Source organism: Vulpes lagopus, chromosome 4 (assembly GCF_018345385.1).
Source record: "Vulpes lagopus strain Blue_001 chromosome 4, ASM1834538v1, whole genome shotgun sequence".
Classification (NCBI taxonomy): domain Eukaryota; kingdom Metazoa; phylum Chordata; class Mammalia; order Carnivora; family Canidae; genus Vulpes; species Vulpes lagopus.
The window spans coordinates 29,513,205-29,535,605 of NC_054827.1; the positions used below are offsets into that span (position 1 = coordinate 29,513,205).

The following is a 22,401-nucleotide window of genomic DNA, read 5'->3' on the forward strand; positions in this document are numbered from 1 at the left end:
AGAAGGGACTGGATAGGCTGGTTCAAGAAATTAACCCAATGGATCCTGGAGCTAAAGACTAAGGCTATGATGACTCACATCTATCCACTTGAAGCCACCTGCAGTGGTTTGAGAAATGCAATCTATACATAAAGGATCAAACAGATAAATATAATGTGTCTCCAGCCATCATATTGACTACAATCAAATCATGTTTTGTCCTGTAATCCAAAATAAGTCTTGGGATATGTATATTCAACATACACACACACACACAGTGATAATGAACTGATATATATTCAATGAAAATAGTATTGATACATTCTTAGTAAATTTATCAAGAAATTGCCCATTTCTTTGCAATAAAGCAAAAATACTCTTGTGGTAAAAAAGGATTGCAAGAGAATTTTTAAAGGCAAGTGAGAATCTGTGAGTAGGGAAAGAGAATACATTCCAAACACAGAGCACAGATGTCTGACAACAAGGGTTTGAATGATTAAAGGGAATATTTGGTAGTCTTCTTTTTAATTTCCTCTTCTTTTGGAAATGACCCCTTTTCCAGGGTGGTTTTTTTTTTCACTGTTTATTTAGAACCTGTATATCTCTTAAGAGGATGGCTCATCTCTAAGGTGGAAAACACTAAAACCATGAATGGATCTAGCATAGGATCCTTCAATAGGATTGAATTAATGCCTCTGATCATCTTCTTACATTAATTTATTTTTTAATTGTCAGGCATTGAAAATTATTGAGCATCCTCCGTTCATGCAGCATCACCCTGAGTGTAGTTGAAATCATATCTCTTTTCTGCCATTTGATGTTCAAAGATATTTAAAATCACTTCTAAAAGATAATTGGAAATCCATTCAGAATCCACAGAACCACGTGAGCTTCACATAAACATAGTGTCCCAGAAATGGAAGAGAACTAAATCTGAGTGACTCTCCTAAAGATGCACAAGGCATCAAGAAGAAAACATTAACACATCAGCTTTCATGGGAAAGTCAGTGTTGGATTTAAATGATTATTTGATCACAGGGTAATCCATGCAGACAGCCATCTAGAATGAGATCTATTTCACAATCTTACTGCTTATGATCTGTGTGATTTGACTGTGTTGTTGAACTTCAGAGCCCTCATTGCCAACATACTATTTATTTTATAACATTGTGGAGTTTCAGCAGGGTGGCTATGTAAAGTGCTGAGTATAATAAGCACTTAAAAATTGCAAGTTATTATTGATCTTAATAATCATATTTTTTAAAGATTTTATTTATTTATTCATGAGATACACAGAGAGAGGCAGAGACATAGGCAGAGGGAGAAGCAGGCTCCCTGTTGGGGGCCTGATACAGGCAGGACTCCATCCCAGGAACCCAGGATCACGACCTCAGCCAAAGGCAGATGCTCAACCACTGAGCCACCAAGATGCCCCTTAATAATTATATTTTTATTATCAATAGGACGTAATTTACATCTGAATAGACCAATTCCTGGACCAGAACCAATAAACTTTTAAAAGATGGCAATAGAATAAGCTTTGTTAAGGTGGACACCATATTTTTTGTTATGAATGATTAGTGAATATATTAAACATGGTGCAGGGGACAGTTCTTTTAGTTCTCACATAAACTTAGCTGGAAGCTGGGATATAGAGACCAAGAGAAAGCTGGCTTATCATTACTTCCTGTAAATAGAAAGCATGGGGGTAGTACTGGGAACCAGAAGCTTGACAAGAGCAGAATCAGACAGGTTAGTGCTAGGAAACTTCTTAAGGATTTTTCTAGTTGATTTTTTTTTTGGGGGGGGGGTTGTGACCAAAGAAAACTCTGAACCTGAGCTAAAAGATGTCCATAAAATTCCACTGCTATATCATGATGCAGATGAGGATTAGAACTCAAATCTCAAGATCTTCCATCATTCTTCCCTTTTTACCCATTTTGTCTATTATTCCAGTGCTTTCTAAGTTTAGCACATCTAAGTCAAATTATTTACACTCTTGCAGCTTTACTTTATATGTCTTACCTTTCCAAATGTTATATACCTCATCTATTCTATGAAGACTTAGGGCCTCTCTGTGGGGATCAGTTTATCACCAAGAACAGCCCTGAGATGAAACCAGTCCCAGTGAGAGACATTGGAAAAGGAGAAATCACAAGAAGCCTTGGCATAAGCGACCAGGTCATATTTCCACCACAAATTCCAATGAAATTACACCATCCATTCTTACATACAGAAAGACTTTGGAAAATAACTAAAGCAGATATACTTGAGAGGTTTCAGTATGTCCATTCATTCTCCAATACCAAGCATATAGGAGATGTTCGTTTTGATTTAACGTGAAAATGAGAAGTGGGAGCACAGATCAAGTATCATTTATTTAGAAAATGAAGACAAATTTAAAGCATTTTGTTATTAATTGATAGCTTACAAATTAATTTTCCAAATCCTGTATCATCTGTTCCTCAATTCCTGTGAGGGAGGCAGTGCTTTCTCCAATTAGGGAGGCTCAGTGATTTACTGAAAATTAGGTGGATCCAAAGTTAGGAATCCAGCACCTAAAGGATGGTTTGACTCCTTTGGTTCTTTCTAACACAGCACTACCTAATTGCCCCCAAATTATTTGGGGGGAGTGCTCTGTCTTCTGGAATGAAAAAGAAATAAACTTAAATATGTGTGGGGCTTTGAGATTCTAGGACAGGATTTTCCTGCAGCACTTTGAACATAAACTGTATAGACAGAATGCAAAGAGGAAACCGCACTGGAAAAAGAATCTTAAAAGGTCAACTGGTTTGAGAGGGCAGTCAAGGGAAGCCATCTCAATTTTAGTGTGGTCTTGATATATGGATCTAAACACAATCTGAAAAGACTAACCTAATATCTTGCTGACCCAGAGTTGACCCAAACTCAATCCTAACTTGCAAAAGAAGGAAAAGCTGAAGTTGAAGTTTTGAGGCCATAAATCTTGTAACGTATCATCGATAGAAAACATCAGCAAACTATCCAAGAAAAGAATTACAGATCAAAAGTGAAGGAAAAGAAATAAGGAGCAGGCATATTTTAGGTGAACATAAAAAAGAAGTGTGAGTTTAAATATGATAAAGACCTCTTACATTGGCAAAAATTTTCTGTACAAGAACTGCTTACATACACATACACCTACATGCATACATGGTAACTTCCTTGTTTCATTTAACCTGGAAAATCAGTACAGAAAAAAAGATGGAATATTGAGTAATGACCAACCATTTCTTATAAGGAATTTAAAAGTACAAAATGTGACAAACTGTGTTAGAGTTTTGCAGAGAAATAGAACCAATAGAATATATGCATGTGTTATATATGTATGTGTGTGTGCATCTGTATGTGTGTGTGTATACAGATGCACAGAGAGAACGAGAAAAGAGAGGAGAAGGAGATTTGATTTATTATAAGGAATTGGCTCACTGCCTTATGTGACTATACAAGCTGGCAAATCCCAAGACTTGCGAGGTGAATTGGCAAGCTTAAGAACCAGGAGAGTTCATCTTTTGATGGACACCGAGGCTCCTTCCACAGTTTAGCTATTGTGGACATTGCTGCTATAAACATTGGGGTGCAGGTGTCCTGGCGTTTCATTGCATCTGTATCTTTGGGGTAAATCCCCAGCAGTGCAATTGCCAGGTCGTAGTGCAGGTCTATTTTTAACTCTTTGAGGAACCTCCACACAGTTTTCCAGAGTGGCTGTACCAGTTCACATTCCCACCAACAGCACAAGAGGGTTCCCCTTTCTCCACATCCTCTCCAACATTTGTGGTTTCCTGCATTGTTAATTTTCCCCATTCTCACTGGTGTGAGGTGGTATCTCATTGTGGTTTTGATTTGTATTTCCCTGATGGCAAGTGATGCAGAGCATTTTCTCATGTGCTTCTTGGCCATATCTATGTCTTCCTCTGTGAGATTTCTGTTCATGTCTTTTGCCCGTTTCATGATTGGATTGCTTGTTTCTTTGCTGTTGAGTTTAATAAGTTCTTTATAGATCTTGGATACTAGCCCTTTATCTGATAGGTCATTTGCAAATATCTTCTCCCATTCTGTAGGTTGTCTTTTAGTTTTGTTGACTGTTTCTTTTGCTGTGCAAAAGCTTCTTATCTTGATTACGTCCCAATAGTTCATTTTTGCTTTTGTTTCCCTTGCCTTCATGGATGTATCTTGCAAGAAGTTACTGTGGCCAAGTTCATAAAGGGTGTTGCCTGTGTTCTCCTCTAGGCTTTTGATGGAATCTTGTCTCACATTTAGATCTTTCATCCATTTTGAGTTTATATTTGTGCATGGTGCAAGAGAGTGGTCTAGTTTCATTCTTCTGCATGTGGATGTCCAATTCTCCCAGCACCATTTATTGAAGAGACTTTTTTTCCAGTGGATAGTCTTTCCTCCTTTATCGAATATTAGTTGACCATAAAGTTGAGGGTCCACTTCTGTATTCTCTATTCTGTTCCATTGATCTATGTATACAATGGAATATTACTCAGCCATTAGAAACGATAAATACCCACCATTTGCTTCGACGTGGATGGAACTGGAGGGTATTATGTTGAGTGAAATAAGTCAATCAGAGAAGGACAAACGTTTTATGGTCTCATTCATTTGGGGAATATAAAAAATAGTGAAAGGGAACAAAGGGGAATGGAGAAAAAATGAGTGGGAAATATCAGAAAGGGAGACAGAACATGAGAGATTCCTAACTCTGGGAAATGAACTAGGGGTGGAGGAAGGGGAGGTGGGCGGGGGGGGGCGGGTGAGGGTGACTGGGTGATGGGCACTGAGGGGGGCACTTGATGGGATGAGCACTGGGGCTTATTCTATTGTTGGTAAATTGAACACCAATAAAAAATAAATTTATAAATAAAAATAAATAAATAAAAATAAATAAATTTAGAAAAAAAAAAAAGAACCAGGAGAGTTGATGGTTTAGTTACACTTAGAAGGCTAGCAGCTTAGAAAATGAGAAGAACTTATTTGACTACTTGGGGAAAGGTGAGCCTTCTTGTTCTATTCAGGTGTTCACCTGATTTATGAGTCCCATCCACATTGAAGAGGATAGCAGTTTTACTCAGACCCCCAATTTAAATGCTAGTATCACCCAAAAATACCCTTCAGAAATATTTGACCAAATATCTGAGTACTCTGTGGCCCAGTCATGTTGATACATAAAATTAATCATCATAGTCACTAGAAGTAAAGAGACCAACATTATACCAAATCCATAGAATTTAAGTGACTGTGACTCTTTGGTGTTATTTCTTTTTGGAAAAAAAATATGCTCATTATAATATTGTGGTAAAAATATTTATATGATGCTCTTAATTCAAATGTGTTTGCAAAGGATAAAAACCTCCAAGAAGAGAAATCCAAAATTAAATTAGGTTATGTGAAAGATCAAGTAAGTATGAATACAGTTGGTGTTAACCTACAGTAAAAAAACAAACACAGGGTAAAGTTTTCTTCACCCCACTTAATCTTGACGCACATATTTGGAGGGTTTTATATTATCAGAGAAGTGTGTGTGTGTGTGTATCAAAATTGACACTTGCATTGTTTCTTGACTATTCCTCCACCAGCAGATGAGGTAAACATAAAGTAGAATCTAGGATTTATTGATCTTTAGAAAAGTCTTAGAAAAAGTCTTGATTTTCTTGGGAAACACCCTGAATTCTAAAAGACAGGTAGAGAATATCTGATTTTGTAGAAAGCATTGTCTGTAATTAGCATTTTTTAAGAGGAACTGAACAGGTAAAAAATCAAAACAAACAAAAATGTAACTGTAAGTTTTGAGAGCTTATTTTTAAACTCCTGACATAATACACACACAGGTTTTCTGATATTTTCTCTCATATTTTCTATTTCACACAATTAGAAATGAATGTACTCACCATCAAATACCTAATATAAATGCAATAATAGATAGTTACGTTTCCAAACACTTTTAGATCCATTAATGTATTTGATCCTTACAAAATGTCTCTGATAGATTAGGTGTCTTAGCTCCAGTTCACAGATGAAAAAATTGAGGTACAGTGCAGGATAATGACTTTGCTAATATGACACAGAAATTGAGAGTCAGATCTGGAAAGGAATTAGACTTTCTATCATTTATACCACAATACCATCCGTTTCCCATGAGTCCTCTATAGATCCATGCTTTCCCCATGATTTCTATATATATCACTCCAAGGTTTTAGAGAGATATTTTTTATAAGAGGAGGTTATCTTTAAAAAAAAAAAAGAGGAAGTTATCTATGCATTTTTTTCCTGTTTCTTATTTTCTGTAAGCTAAACAACTCAATTATATCTGGATCAGAGGGACTGCCATTTTCTAGCTGTCTGGACTCTTCCTGCTGCCCTGTGCCTGAGATAAAAGCCTGATGCATTTGCCCAAATCTTCTATTGCTTAAGCAATGAAGAAAACATTATCCTAATCACACTCAATGTGTGCTATCTCTGGGCACAGCTATCGTGCATTCCTTCCAAGCTCAGCCATTAAGGAGTCTTACCAATGAGAGAGCCCAACAAGAGCTGCAATACCAGACACTTGCCCTCTCGCAACATCCATTTTAGCTTTCCTACTAATTCTGGGAAAGGCAGCCTGTCGGGCAAGACTTCACAGTCCATAACTCTCCCTTTATTGTCACTTCCCTCCCTCTCCCCTAGAGGGTCAGTTTGTGAGCCAACTCCAGAACACAGCCCATGAAGCAAAAGCTTAAGTATGGCTCAGAGTCAGCCTCTTTATCAAGTGAGCCCAGAGAGTGTGAGCAAAAGCAAGCCTCTGAAGGACAGATCTGCTTTGGCAACTGGTCCACCAGTGAAGATGCCTGTAGGAAAAGCAATTGGTATCAGAGACTAAAATGGCACACTGTTCTGGCTGCCTCCAAAAACAGCAGCTTAGAGTCATCTCCTCTTGCTTACTAAACTAATTGAAAATAATTGTTAGATGCCTTTGAAGTTCACACTATTGACCTGCTATGGATGGGGTTGGAGTTTTCAAAAGTGGGAATGAATGATGAGAATGCCAGAGATGTATTAAAAACTTGGTTTAAAAAATGCATGCACTTCTATTAACTCGATGCTATAAGGGCAACAATATGGGTTCTCCATCTGAGCTCTCTATTCAAATCCCAGCCCTGCTCCTCACTAGTTACATTTGCCAGAACAAATTATTAATGCTCTTTAAACTCAAGTTTCTCTATAAATTGGAGCATAATCATGCCTATCTTCCTAAGTCATTGTTTGGATTTATATCTATATATAATTTAAGTGTTATATATAATTCACACACTTTATGGAATATATAGATTTTCTCTCATTACAAGGTGGCTATTAGTAGTTAATCACAAATTCCATGTGATTTAGAATCATTATCATTTAGCAATGAGAACACTGAAGCTCCGATTTCAGTGACTTTCCCCATAACACAGAAATGAAAAGGAAAAAAGCCATGACCCAAATATATCACTTAAACATATAAACGATTACTTCTGTAATTCTAGAAATTCAGAAACTACATACATAACAAAAAAATTAAAAAGCCTGCAGTAAAACCTTAGCTTTACCTTAGTTTCCCCTCCCCTCCCCGAGTTGCATAGGATTTTAATTCTCGATTGAATGTCCTACTATTAAAGAGGTACATTAGAGAATGGTGCTGTAATTGGTCTTGAATAGTAGCAGAAGAAGGAAAATCTGGGGGCAAGGCCAAAGGAATAAAATACATCCCACATTCACTTAAATTACTTCAGAGAGTAGCTTAAGATAAGTGAATGAAGAGATGGCTCTTGACTGAGAAAAAAAGTGTAAAAAACTAAACACATCTGCCCATGATATGTGGTTCATCTATCTGAATCAGTAGGAGGAAATACACGAATTAGATAGGGCTAGAAATAGTCATTTGCATAAGTGTACCATAGGCCTAGTTAGGTTTTGTACAGCCTCGTTAACCAACCCTTGGCAAGCTGGTATAAGACAGGCTGTAATGACACTATTAGACTCTTATGATATACTTTCTGAACAGTTAAACCCTCTCAGCATATCAAGATGGCTATTTCTGGAGAGAATCAAGGCAGGATCCAGTGGGCTAACAGAAATTATTTCTTAGATTCTTTCCTTCTCAGTTCTTGTCATGGCTATGCTGTCATACTGCAGGCTTGTCCTTTTATATCTGAGGATAATATGATCCTTCATGATATGGCAGACTCTGTTTGAAGTGCTTTATATTCTCACAACTATCCTAGGTGGTAATACTAATGTTATCCCCAGAATGAAATGATGAAAGTGAAGCACAGAGAGGTGAAGCAATTTGCCTAGTATCACACAGTGATGAAAACGATGGTATGTGGGCAGGTAGTCTAGTCCTAGAGCACATTCTTGCATACAAGATGATATTTCCCATGCCAATTCTTGAGCAATCTATGGTCAAAGACTCATTTTATAGACTGTATCCAAATACTTTGATAAGCTACACTAAAAATCGATTAGTACAAAAATGAAATTGAAACAATATCTAAAATAGAATTCCAACTTTTAAATTATCATGAGACTCTACATGCATAAAATTACTGTGAAAATTGCTGTAAGTTTCTAAATACTTGATTAGTGCTGACTCTCACTTCTTTATAGCCCATGGCCCATGGCCATTCCCTAACCACACTTTGAGTAGCACTGCTCTAGGCTTGGGTGGCTAACAGGGACTGGGAACATTCTGTGTCATTGAAATGAATGATGTCAGCTTCTGTACAACAAGGCCGACTCTGATGCCAAGAACCGCAAGGTCTGTGTTCTTTAATTGACTCAATTAACCAGTCCATATACCTTAATTGAGAAATTAACAGATGGAAGGATCCTTTAGAACTGAAATTAGGATTTATTTTATGCCAGATCAAAGAGAGCTGACTCTTCTAGTGGATTAATATATAAAACAAATATTGCATTATTTCTCTTTCTGTAAGAACTAGAAATCCTCTTTCCCCTTATTGTTCCTGTGTCTTGGTATGAACTTCCTATTTCCTCCAATTTTCTCATGACCAAAAGTATTTGGTCCACTTCCTGAAAACTACTAGCTATTCAATAAATGTATGTGATTGAAAATCCACCTCTATTTCAGCAAATATTATTTGTATTAAATCTCTAGATATGGATGATACCGTAGGGGTACTATATAAGTCTGAAATTGTGATATACTCCCTATCTGGGTGCTTAGTACTAAAGGGAAAATATTGTGTACAAACAACGTCAGGGATGGCTTATTCAAATGAAGTAGAGGAGATGAAAAAGGAAAGAGTTAAACCCAAAAGTGTTTACCACTTTGCTTTATTAAAAAAATTCAAATATTTTAATATCTACGCTATAAACTTAATGTTCTTGCTATTATAACTTGGAGGCTTTAAGTAGTGCATGATTGCTCCCACAATAAAGACTGTCTTCATAATGAAGTTTTGTATAAATGTCTTTAAATCAAGAGTGCTAAGACTCATGTTAGTCTTCAAAAATACAACTAGTTATTATTTTTCTAATAGTTCATAAATATGAGTCACACATAATGAGAGCATGCAGCCTGTTACCTGCGGAAATCAATAAATCAATCTCAGCACCTATTCAATGCTGAGAACTTTCCTAGGTACTACTGGATAAGTATGGGGGGGGGCAAAGAAAGAATATAAAATAGAGTTCTGCTCAGGTGGAATCTCATTTAGTTGGGAACACACGGAACAGTGAGGCAGTTATCCTCTTCCCTTTGCATAGCAGGGCTGCCTTCCAGCCCCCACAGCCACCTACTCTGCAAGCCTTGTAAAAGCAGATGAGAGGATGCCTAGTCTTTCATTAAATGTTGCCTAGTTCAGTCCCTCTGCAGGGCTTGAGGGGATCAGATCACAGGTAAATGCTGTACAAGCATTGCCAGTATCTTTTCTGTTTCTTACTATCAGAGTTTTAAACCTATAGGAAACTTTAGAGATCTTTAGCCTAACTTCTCTCCAAGAGAAGAGAGGACTTTGAATCAGCTTCTGGAAGATATGGTACACCGACCTCTCCTCTCTTCATTGCCTTCCCTGCTAACGTAAAGAGTCCTAATGTAATGTTAGGATGCTGATGGGTTTATAAAACACTGCAGTCTACATTATTCTCCCCAGCCCACACCAGATTCAAACCATAAACTTCATGTCCTTTTGGAGTTAGTCTTTAAGCTAGCCTATGTATGAGAGTCATAACAATCTCACCCTGTTTCCCATCACCATTAAAACAATTGAAAAAAATTCAGTCTCTTGGAAAAATAGGTACAATTCTGAACCTTCCCTTCTCTCAAAGGAATGCAAGTATTCCTCTGTAGGTTTTCTTTCTGAGGCATTTAGCTTTGTCTTTTTAGCTTATCTCTGTTTAGAACAGATTTTCTCTTATCATCTATGTAGGCACCTCATACTTCAAGCCAGTCTAAGCCATCCTGTTCCTGATATGATGATGTCCCTAAAGAAGAGCAGGGATGAAGAATGCATGCTGTACTGTGATGACAGAACAGGAGAATTACACAAATGGTCATCTCACAACAAATACTTTAATGTCTTGACATCAAAGAAGAAGGGAGAGAGGTTCCTCCCAGTAAAGCTGGTTAGAGAAGGAATTACCCAGGATAAGGACTGTCCTGTGGTAAAATGTAAAGTCTCAAATCTTAGTGAGTATACCCCAAAATAGCTTATTTTTCCCTCTGTGAAGTTAAGTTGCAAGTCCCTGGCAATTCCCTGCCAAGTAATGACTCAGGGATCCAGACTCTTGCTACTCTATGGCAGCAGCAACACCCAGGGGTGGCCTTGTTCAGAGTCCAGGAAAAACTTCAGACCTAATAACCTGAGGCATCCATGAATGTAATGAATTAACTTCTCTCTTATGCATAGAAGGCATCTACTAACTCTGTGCCATCCTGAGAAAAAATCAGGAAATAGTGGCACAAATAATTCTTTATGGCCTGAACTTGCTCACAGAACCTCAGATGTGAAAGACTGGATCCAAGGATCTCCTTGGAGTCTTCCACTAGATCCTCTGTATCCTACCATCGAAGAAAGAAGAATGTCAAGAACTGCTTGTTACATTTGTGAAATGCTAGGGAGTGAGGTAAAATGCTTTCACCCTCTCCATTGGCCAGAAAGCTCCTGCTTATTTTCAAGAAGTCCAGAAAATGGAATTTTCCTGGGTGCCCATGAGGAGGAAATATTTTTGGTTTTGAGCATCTAGCCAGTCTCTTCCATAGGAGCTACAAAGGCAGTTTTGTAAGGCTTTATCTGACACATGGTTTCTTCCCAGTGGATCATTGACCTAATTTATATAATACACTTTAAATGATGCCTGGAACATACTGGTGCTGTAAGGCTTTATTATGATTACCATCATCGCCATCAATGGTGTTCTTACATTATGACATCAACAATGCACTCTGTATGAGAGATGCTCTTCAGTCTCTTTCCTTGAGAAAAGAGGAAAGGGAGTTCCTGCAGGTCCCATTTAGCTCTCCTTAATCAATCCATGGCCCCAGAATTGTTCACCAGTTTCTTAATTCTCAACTGAGAACACAGGGAGGGCCTGTCTCCAGGAGAAGGGTGTTACTCCACCAAGGGAGGTGCTCTGGCAGCTTGAAGCCTTGAGTAGCTGTGACAACAGAGGTCTCAGCCAGAACCTCAACAGCAAACACCAAGAGCTGGGACTCCAGACAGGGAGCATAGGGCCCTCTGGACAAGCTGCTGAGTGGAGGTGCTTGGCATAGCCTCAGGCAGACCAGGGTGTAAGGGAGAAGCTTCAGAGGATACCAGAATAAGTGATGCTGTGTAGTATGCCTCCCAACCAAACCTCCCCCAATGTTCTTCCCATTCCCTGGGACCTGTGGTAAAGGTTTTGTTTAGCCCTTCACAGCCCATGCAACTTCATTGTCCCACTAAAATTATCTAATTCCCCAAGGGAGCCTTTCCTACAAGCTTTAGTGCACTCTGGTTAACGCCCCAAACCTTCCATCTCAAGTGCCAGCCATGTGCTACTAACTACTGAGCAGGGACCTCCCAGGGCAACACAGAATAGCTTTTTATTGCTTATTGTTCTCAACAACCCCCATCCCTTCCCACCATAAAGAAATATAAATCTACATCTTTACCAGTCCAAGGCTGAAAGGTGGAAAGAATAGAGACAATGATTGTGTCACTTTACTGGAATTATCTTGCACTATTTTTTTTCCCCTAAGGGTTTTAATTACTCTGTTGTCATGGGTTCAGCTAACACTTCAGGTTCCCACTTTATAGGAGAATGAAGTCTATGAAGAAATGGTTTATAATCCACTTTCCACAGAGAAAAGACCCTGGGTATGTTTTTGGACAGCAGGCATCTTCCTGGACATTTGTAGGTGTGTTTCTGCCTGGGAGACAAATGTGATGGTCTGTTTCCTGTGACAGCTGCAATTTCTTCGATGGACTGTTTTTCACCCCAGTCTCTCATTAAAATTGTACTCATCCTTCAAGACCCAAAGGCAAATACTCCTCTACCTTCTTTCCCCACCCCTCTTATAACTTTCATGGTACTTTTATCTCTTACCTTGAGGGGACCTGAACCCCCATGATATTAGGAAGTTTCCAGGAAGAAGACTTGTGTCTGATTCATTTCTGTCTACCTCTTAGTGGTGAACACAAATTAAAAGCCTAATAAATATTTTGAGCTGACTGCAGCTCGTGTCAGCAATATGGCCTGAAATGAGAGTGAACAATCAGATCCAGAATGTAGATTTATCACAGGATAAAAAGTAAATTTGAAAGACAGTTCTAGGATGCATGTGAAATTCAAATGGAATTGTATTTCATCTTCATGAAGTGAATGCATTCTCTTCAAAAGAGCAAAATTACAAATTTCTACAGTGAAATATTTGCTTAAGTTTCAACATTAACACATGAATGTTTATTTTTGTCTCTCTCTCCTTAATTTATCCAAATCATCTGATTAGTCCTATTCTATAGATTATTAGTAAGAGATAAGGATTTTACCTATAATGGCGCCTAAAGATTACCAGGAGGATAAAATAAGACACAAGTAGGAGGCATCATGGATGGTGCATATGGCCTTTTAAGAGGAATGAGACTAATACAAACATAACAGCAATGCACAACAGGATATAATAAATGTCATACGAAGGATTTAAACAAAAAGTTAAAAGGGGTCAAGGAGAGGACAATCGCATCTGTTTGGATGAATCAGGTAAAAGATCCTATTAGTGGCTTCTGAAGAGACCTTACTATAGGGAAGAATTTGTCTACAAAATAAAGTGATTGTAAATAAAGAACAGCCACCAAGAAGGGAAGCATGGAGCGAAAGGACTTTTGTCAATCAAAAGAAGTTTTATGACAAAGGCATCTTGTCAATTTATTTCATATTCTTGAATCTATAGCCTTCCCTTTTTTTTGACACTACAATAATTAATTTTATTTGTTCAAGGCTCATATTGCAAGCATTAAACCAAGCATGGGCTTTGATCCTGTGAGCCCAGATTCACATATTTAGAAAGATAACAGCAAACCGTGATCCAAGTATATGGATGAAAAACTAAAGGCTCACAGTTAATCACATCGTGGCTTTAAATTTCTACAGCCTAGAAGCCAGAAGTCACAGATCTTTTAGGTCTTTCTGTATATCCCACAAGGTATCTACACTTTTCTTGAGCTGGGCAACCTCATCATCCTTCAGCTTCTAATTGATCACACTGGTTAAGCCCCAAGCATTCAGGATACACGGAAGACTCAGGAAGACTTCGTTCTCAATACCATATATGCCCTTCACCATTGTTGACACTGGATGAATCCTGGAGAGATTTTTCAACATGGATTCAATGAGATCAGCCACACTTAATCCAATAGCCCAGGTGGAATATCCTTTTAGCTTGATGACTTCATAGGCACTTTCAACCACCATCTTATGCACTTCCTTCCAATTTTCACTGTCGTTGTCTCTTCCCATTTCTGGATTCAGTTCCTGAAGAGAAACACCTGCCACATTCACTCAACTCCCCACAGCCACACTTGAGTCGCCATGTTCTCCCAAAATCCATCCATGACAGCTGCTGGGATGAATGCCAAGTTTTTCAGCCATAAAATAGCAAAATCTAGCAGAATCCAGATTACCCACTTCCAATCACACGGTGCTTGGGTAGTCCATTTAGTTTCCAGGTAACATATGTAAGAATATCCACTGAGTTGGAAACCACAATTATGATACAATCAGGACTGTACTTGACTATCTGAGGAATAATGAATTTGAAGATATTAACGTTCCTTTGCACCAGATTGAGGCGGCTCTCTCCCTCCTGCTGGTGGACTCCTGCAGTCACCACCACAACCTTATTTTTTTTTTTTTTAAACCATTGTTTTTTTTTTTTTTTAATTTTTTTTTAATTTTTTATTTATTTATGATAGTCACAGAGAGAGAGAGAGGCAGAGACACAGGCGGAGGGAGAAGCAGGCTCCATGCACCGGGAGCCTGATGTGGGATTCGATCCCGGGTCTCCAGGATCGCGCCCTGGGCCAAAGGCAGGCGCCAAACCACTGCGCCACCCAGGGATCCCCCACCACAACCTTAGAATTGGCAGTCACAGAGTAATCTTTATCTGCCACAATTTTAGGTGTCTGTAGAAATAAGCTCCCATGCTGTAGATCCATCATTTCTCCTTTGAATTTATCTTCTAAAACATCCACAAGGGCAAGTTCATCAGCCAGAGATTTTCCCAGAATGCTGATGGCACATGCCATACCAACTTGTTCAACACCCACAACAGTGATCTTATTGTTTGGGATCGTGGCCTCTTCTTCTGCAACTGGTGCAATCAGTTTTTCCTTAAGAGTTGCCATTGTGCCCCAAGACCAGCGCTGTAAGAGTCACGTGAAGGAGACCAGGTTAGCTGCGTCTATAGCCTTCCTTTAACTTTATTCAAATAGTACTGCCTTTAATTATTTCAGTGTGAGACTGTGAGGTGTGTGTGTGCATTAGAGGCACCGTGATGCCTTTTATGGTTTTAATCTAAACCTGGCCCTGACCAGAAATCCTTGGTTTCAAGAATATTTCCTGGGTTTTTGCCTCATTTACTGGTTCCCACCATCTCTATCTTGATATTTTCCTTGTTTTTGACTAACCCTGTTCACCTCTGCCTCAGTCTTCACTGTGATTTGGGGGTGAACACTGTTTGGTGTGCTCCCAGACTTGACGTCCAGCTTTTCCTTCGGGTTTTGTCTCTTGGTCTCGTCTCCTCGATCCACTGTCATCCTAAGCTGAGAAACCAGGAACATCACATGCTAGTTACATATCGAATACCAATTAATATGGCAAAGATAATTTTCAGAACATGTTAACTGAGAATTAAAATTCTTCTCTTGATGTAATCAAAATTTCCCTGCATAAAACAAACATTTTGATGATACAACTAGATGTGTCTTCCATGCATAACCAAATCTTTCCTGTACTGACCCTATTATATTAAAGAGATGGAATGAAAGTGCGGTAAAAAAAAATATTAATTTTTACAATGGAAATGTAAACAGAACTACAGTTTGTGATTATTTCCCAGTTGATTCTCAGTTCTCCAATGTCTGGCAGCAGAAACACAGAAGCATTATGAAACCATTTCTAATAGACTGTGATATGTTCTAAATCCATGCCAATCCTGCCCTCTATCACAGCTGTGCTTTTTAGCATGCATGTCTGATTCATTTGTATTTGGTCTTCTTTGCAACCGGAACTTAAATATTAATTAATCATGATGATGATGGTACATTATAATTATTAAAAAATATAGAAAACACAGCAGCCACCTACGGAAATTCTATTTCTTCCCCAACTGCTCCTTCCCTCAGGCCATACAGCCTACTGCCTCGCCATCTGTTAGCGCCCCCTTTCTTCATGCCTCATCCTTTTGTCCTTGTTCCAGGCTCCTCTACCTTCATTCTTTGCCAGACATTTAACATGAGGCCCTCACACACACACACACACACACACACAAAAAACAAGTTTAAAAGAGAAGAAGATAAATCCTGCAATTTCATAAAAGTGGTTGTTGTTTTCTGCACTTAGCTAAAAAAATTAATTTTCTCTGTGCACCCACATCAGTGTTGTCTGCTTTAGCAGATAAGCTTCTTGGGAGCAGGGACCATGTTTTTCTTAATTAAGTACAGGCTTTTTTAAAGCTTTTCATCCTGGACCAAGGTCTCAAGGTCCCTATAGGTGCTCAATAAATATTAAACACAGGCAATCATTGTCTAATGGCATTTATTAAGCATCCCCTTGCACATACTGCTGCTCAGAGAAAAGTTCAACAGTCAGAAGGCCTGCTAGGAATTGATGCTGAAAAATGGATAGCACTGTTGCAATGGAATGCAATGTTGCACTGAATTGATAAAATTAAGGAGACATTTTACATTGTGTTCATACAGACAAAGAATCAACATCCTTTTCTTAAGTAAATACAGTCTTTACTTGGTTAGCTTTCAATCAAATCAGCTATCATTTGCATACTGAGTGGCCACTCCTATGACAAGTTCCAAGAAATATAGAGCATACTCCGTATGTAAATAAGAGATCTCACAACTTATTCATAAATAATAAATAAGTTCCTATGTTTATAAATAAGTCAACTGCTTACATATGCTGTGACATCATACATTCATAAAAGTCACATGAATAGATGGTTTACATGGAGGTTAGTGTTTGAGTGGCCTTAGGGAAACGTTGAGTAGATTTCTGCAAGCATCCTTTATTAGACCTAAACATACTTTTAAAAAAATACCAGTTAAAATTCTCCAAATCTACAACTGAGAATGTCAATGAGATACCCACCACCTCATTCCACCACCCACCATCTGCATCACCATTTTAAACTGTAACTATTAAATGAGGTCATCCCTGATCATTTCCTTTCAAAGACAGGAACCTGGGATGCCTGGGTGGCTCAGCGGTTGAGTGCCTGCCTTCGGCCCAGGGTGTGATCCTGGAATCCTGGGATCGAGTCCCGCATCAGGCTCCCTGCATGGAGCCTGCTTCTCTCTCTGCCTATGTCTCTGCCTCTCTCTCTCTGTGTCTCTCTCATGAATAAATAAATAAAATCTTAAAAAAAAAAAGACAGGAACCACAAAATTCATTTGGGCCAGAGTGGCATTAGCTTCTGAAGTGACTCTGGCACTTCATTAATGGAAAAAAACTATTTATGTAGTATTGTATGCTTTAAATCACTAAACAACCAAGATGTCACTAATAAAGTAATAATAACTCATGTCTAAAAAACATTTCCTATTGGGTTATGATTTTCCAGATACATAGGATAAGTGAGGACATCTTCCTCAGATATTTTCCCAAAGCTTTGATATATTGATTGATTGTTAGAAATTAACAAAGCATTTATTCATTCACTTATTCAGTTACTTACTGAGCACATGCTGTATGTCCTGCAGAGTCCTTTGTACTGTGTATACATTACTGAGCAAAATAGGGACCGTCTTTGCTTCAATAGAGTTTTCACTCTACTCAGGCAAGTAAAGCAAGAAGCAGAACTGGGATTGCAGTTTTAAAGAGAGTGGTCAGAGAAGTCCTCGCTGAGAAAGTGACATTAATTTGAAAACAACAAGGGAGCTAGCCACATGAACACTAAGAGGACAATGTTCCAAGATGAAGCAAATGTCTGTAATAGAGGGGCTGCCTGGCACATTTGAAGAACTCACTGCAAGAACCCGTTGAGACCAGGGCAGAGTAAGTAGAAGTGTAAATAACAGAGTCAGTAGAAGAGGTTAGTAAGGAGAGCTGTATGAGTGTGTGTGTGTGTGTGTGTGTGTGTGTGTCTGTGTGTGCAGGGCAGACACTATGAGAAGATGGGAACACACCCTATGCCTATGTGGCACTTTGGCCTTTACTCTGGGTGGAAGGGAAGGCCTTTGGAGGGCTTTGCTTAGAGGTAGGATATAAGCTTACTTGGGGTTTCACCCAATCACTCAGGTTGTTGTGTCTAAAATATACTTTAGTAAGACAAAGGCAGAAGTAGGGAGATGTATTAGGACAGTACTGAAACTATTCATATGATAAATGACATTGACAAGGACAAGGGTAGGAGCAGTGGATGTGCTAAGAAGTTATGACTATTTATATCTATTCTGAAGATAGAGCTAACAGTATTTGCTGATGAGAGAGACAGAAAGACCAAAGCATCGGAAATGACTCCACATTTTTTGGCCCAAGAAACTAAAAGAATCAATTGCCATTCAATAAAATGGGGAGATGAAAGAGGAGCAGTCTTTGGTGGAAAGGTTGAGGCCTCCATATTGGAAATACTCAAGTAGTATATATCAAAAAGAAGATACCAGGTGGACATATTGAGTTTGGAATAAAAGGAAGAGGTACAGCCTGGAATTATAAACTTGGTGCTGGTAGCAAATATATGCCAAGCCATGAGGCTTGGTAAAATCACCATAAAAGTGAGTGCTAACAGGAAATAAGTTCAACATTAAAAAAGATAGATGTGGTTGAGTGACATATTATTGAGACTGTACTCAATTTCCTCAACTGGGATAGAAGCCAGTTAACATGAATTCTACAAATTTTAGCATAGTGTAGTCTGATTTATTTTACATATTGATAACTCACTATCCAAATAATTTATATAAAAATTGCTCTTTATGGCATTTTCTTAACTTGGAGGGAAATTATACAATAAGTAGGCACAAAATAAGGTTTTAGTCTAAAGTAAGGAGGGATCAGCTTGATTGTGAAATTTCAAATTAAACACCAGAATTACAAAAAGGTTCCCATTGCATCTGGAAGGATATAACTATAATCATCCTACAAAAGACCTATTTCTACTCCATCTTATTTTGTATGGGCAGATTAACATATACAAAGTAGATGTATAATTAGATATCATAATAGATGTAGCTTGACCAGAAAGTTTCAAAACAGCAGCTAGCTAGTTGGAAAAATTGTTTTTATAACTATTGCCAGCATATAACCCTGAATTGCTAAGGCGTCTCTATGGATTTCTGTCCTTATTTGAATCATGCAGTCCCTCTGTAGAGAGTCCCCTTAATTAAAATCTATTTTATGTAAGTAACTGGAAAGAGATCCTGGGGATGAAGGAAATAAAATTAAAATTCTTTCTTCATTATACATATGTTTCTATGGGCAAATGCATGTGTATCTACCACTCCCTTATATACATACATAGATTTTTTTTTTTTTTAGGCAAAATAGTGGCTCATCTGAAAGCAGTTCAGAGAAAATATTTAGCATCAACAACCTGCACTTTGGACTCTTCACTTCTAGTTATACTGGGTAAGATTAATTATATTCTAGAAAAAATCTTAGATTTCTCTATTATTACATTGACTTAGTTTTTTCTTCCTCTTTTTCTTTTCTTTTTTACTTTGTTTCACTCTCTGTTATCAAATCTAGTACAGCTTTTAAATGAAAAAATGTGTAGTGTTAATATTTTACCAGGACAGGCTTGCACAGTGTGAGCTCAGTTACAGAGAGACTATCAAGACAGCAAGCATGGGTACTAGATCCCTTTCCATCTCCCAAGCTAAAAGCTAACAGAATTTTCTCTCACTGGTATTGCTTTATAGGAACAGACTAAAGGCATAGTAAAATCAATAATGTCATTTGTGAAGCAGTAGTAAATGCTAGACTGAGCACAATCTTTGGAAGGGAAAATGAGAATTAAATTCTGACTTGGTATCTTACATCTTATGTGCCTGAACAAGTTACTCAAACTTCATGAGTGTCAATCTCCTCATCTGGAAACCAGAAAGACTATTGGTAAACTTAAATAAGCAATATATAGATGTATATGAAGTGCTCTAGAAAGAGTAGGTAGTCACTCCCTCAATTTATAACACACTTCATTCAAATTTGAACATTCTTAAAAGATATACATTGTGACAAAATTATTGTTTGTATTTGTGAAGTTTCAATGGTAGAATGTATCTATTTATCATCTTATTGCAATGTGTGCATTAACAGTACCAAAGAATTATTGAGTTTTACATTTGGATTTCTATATTTAGTTTGAAATATTTTCAGAAAAATTACACTATGATGCTGCATTAAAAGGAAAAGTCATTTATATGCAGAGGAGCAAGGAAACAGATCTTATGGTATAAATTCATGATAGAAAAATGCATTTGACAGGACATGAAAAGAGAAGACACCCACAAGTAAGAAAAGCTATGTGTCCTTGTCATTGAGACACATGCAAAATGACTGCTTGTCACATGTCAGGCAAAGCAATTAAAAGCTGTAGAAATTACCAAATATCTTGGAATAGATCATAGGCTTTCAAAGTCAGGAGGTTATATGAACAAGTCATGACTCATGAAAAATTATCATTTAGATGCTGAACATCTATCTTCAAATGCTTTCCAACTGACTCTCAAGAGAGTCTGTGTTTAAATTCTATAGATATTTAATTCAATCAAGGAAAAAAACAAAACTAATGTGACATCAAGTCTTAAAGTATCCTATCATGGCTAACGGATGGCTAGAAGTCAAGGACTATGATAAGCAAAGTATCATATTGATATTATACTTTCTTGTAGAGGATCAAATGTGATTTAAAAATAAACTCTGAATACAAAGAGATCTGAGACAAAAGTTTGTTGTACACCTGTGGAAGAAGGTATAATTGCATTGGTAAATGCATACTATTTTTGTTGGTTGAATAAAAGAAATACAATTTCTTTCTACAAACAAAAGTTGCTATAATGCTATCAAATGTAGTAATTTAAAAATAATATAAATGATTTCCATAAGGAATAATAAAAACTTATATTTTTCTTTCTAAATGGTTAAGGATTTTCAATATATTTAGAAACTATTTCTATGAGATAGGTAAGAATATGTCATATTATTTTATAGGTAAGAAGGTAGACACAGACATGTTCCATGGCTTTGTTCTTATTTTAGTTATCTATTACATAACAAATTATCTCAAAATACACCAACTTAAAACAACATTATCTAGGGGCTCTTGGATGGCTCATTTGGTTAAGTGTCCAACTCTTGATTTCAGCTCAGGTCATAAACTCAGTGTTGTGAGATCTAGCTTTGCAATGTGCTCTGCCCTGGATATGGGGCCTGCTTAAGATTCTGTCTCCCTCTTCCCCTGCCCCTCTGCACACTCCACCAGTCTCTCTCTAAAACAACAACAACAACAACAAACATTATCTTACAGAGCTTCTGCAGTTCAGGAATCCAAGAAGGGTTAGCTAGATGATTCTGCTTCAGAGTCTGTCCTGAAGTGGTAGCCTAGCTGTCAGCCAAGTCTGTGCATCTCTAAAGCCCCTACGTGAGCTAGTAGGCTGGTGTATTTATTGCTGGGGTAACAATTAACTTTCAAGGTCATTCAATGGCCATGACTATTAACAAAAGGCCTCAATTCTCTCCCATTAGAGCTTCTTCATGAGACTTCTCACCATATTTCCTCCAGAGTAAGTGAGGGAGCAAGAGAACAAGAGCAAAACAGAAGCTGTAGTGTCTTTTATAATTTTAGAAAAGAAATACCATCACTTTTCCCATATTGAATTGATCACACAGACCAAACCTGGTAGAATGTGGGAAAAGACTATACAAATGGTTGACTATCAAGAGGCGGGATCACTCCAAGATCATCTTGGAGAATAGTCACTGCAGTTAGTGTACCATGATTGATGACAAAGCTGGATTCTAGGGTGCCAAATCTACTCTAAGATACAAGAAGAAGAAAATTCTATTTAGAAACTAAATACCTCGGGGGAACCCTGGGTGGCTCAGCAGTTTAGCACCTGCCTTTGGCCCAGGGTGTGATCTTGGAGTCCCGGGATTGAGTCCCACGTCAGGCTCCCTGCCTGGAGCCTGCTTCTCCCTCTGCCTGTGTCTTTGCCTCTCTCTGTCTCTCATGAATAAATAAATACAATCTTAAAAAAAAAAGATACTAAATAACTCCTCTGCATCCTGAAAGGCTAAAAGATTTAGAATCATCTGATTTACTTCTCTTGTTTGTTTGTTTTGATGACAATTAGAGTTAATAATTTGGTGACATTCACCAGGAATTTATTTGAAAGAATGATATAATAATTCAGCCATGCAGATGTCCATGCACATGCCTGGGCATATACAATGGGAAAGGAATCATAATGGATAATGCTCCCTATAACATGCTAAACTGAAAGCATGCGTACTAAGTGCTCCTAGCCGAGCAGTGTGGAGCAGGAGGTAAAAGGAGAGCACTAGAACTTTTGACATGGAAGATGTTAGATGGATTTGGAAAGTCTGTTTCTATCCTGTGATTTTAGTGGCTCCAATCTGTGTAATACCTCCAGAAAAATTCTGATAGACAGTTGTCTAATTTTCAAAGAAACTTTCAGAATAATA

The 22,401-nt window shown here is 37.9% G+C and overlaps 1 pseudogene; it reads right to left on the reverse strand.

Moving 5' to 3' along the window:
* Positions 1–13,623: 13,623 nt before the first annotated feature.
* Positions 13,624–14,867, reverse strand: LOC121489698 (annotated as a pseudogene).
* Between the last annotated feature and the right edge of the window lie 7,534 nt (positions 14,868–22,401).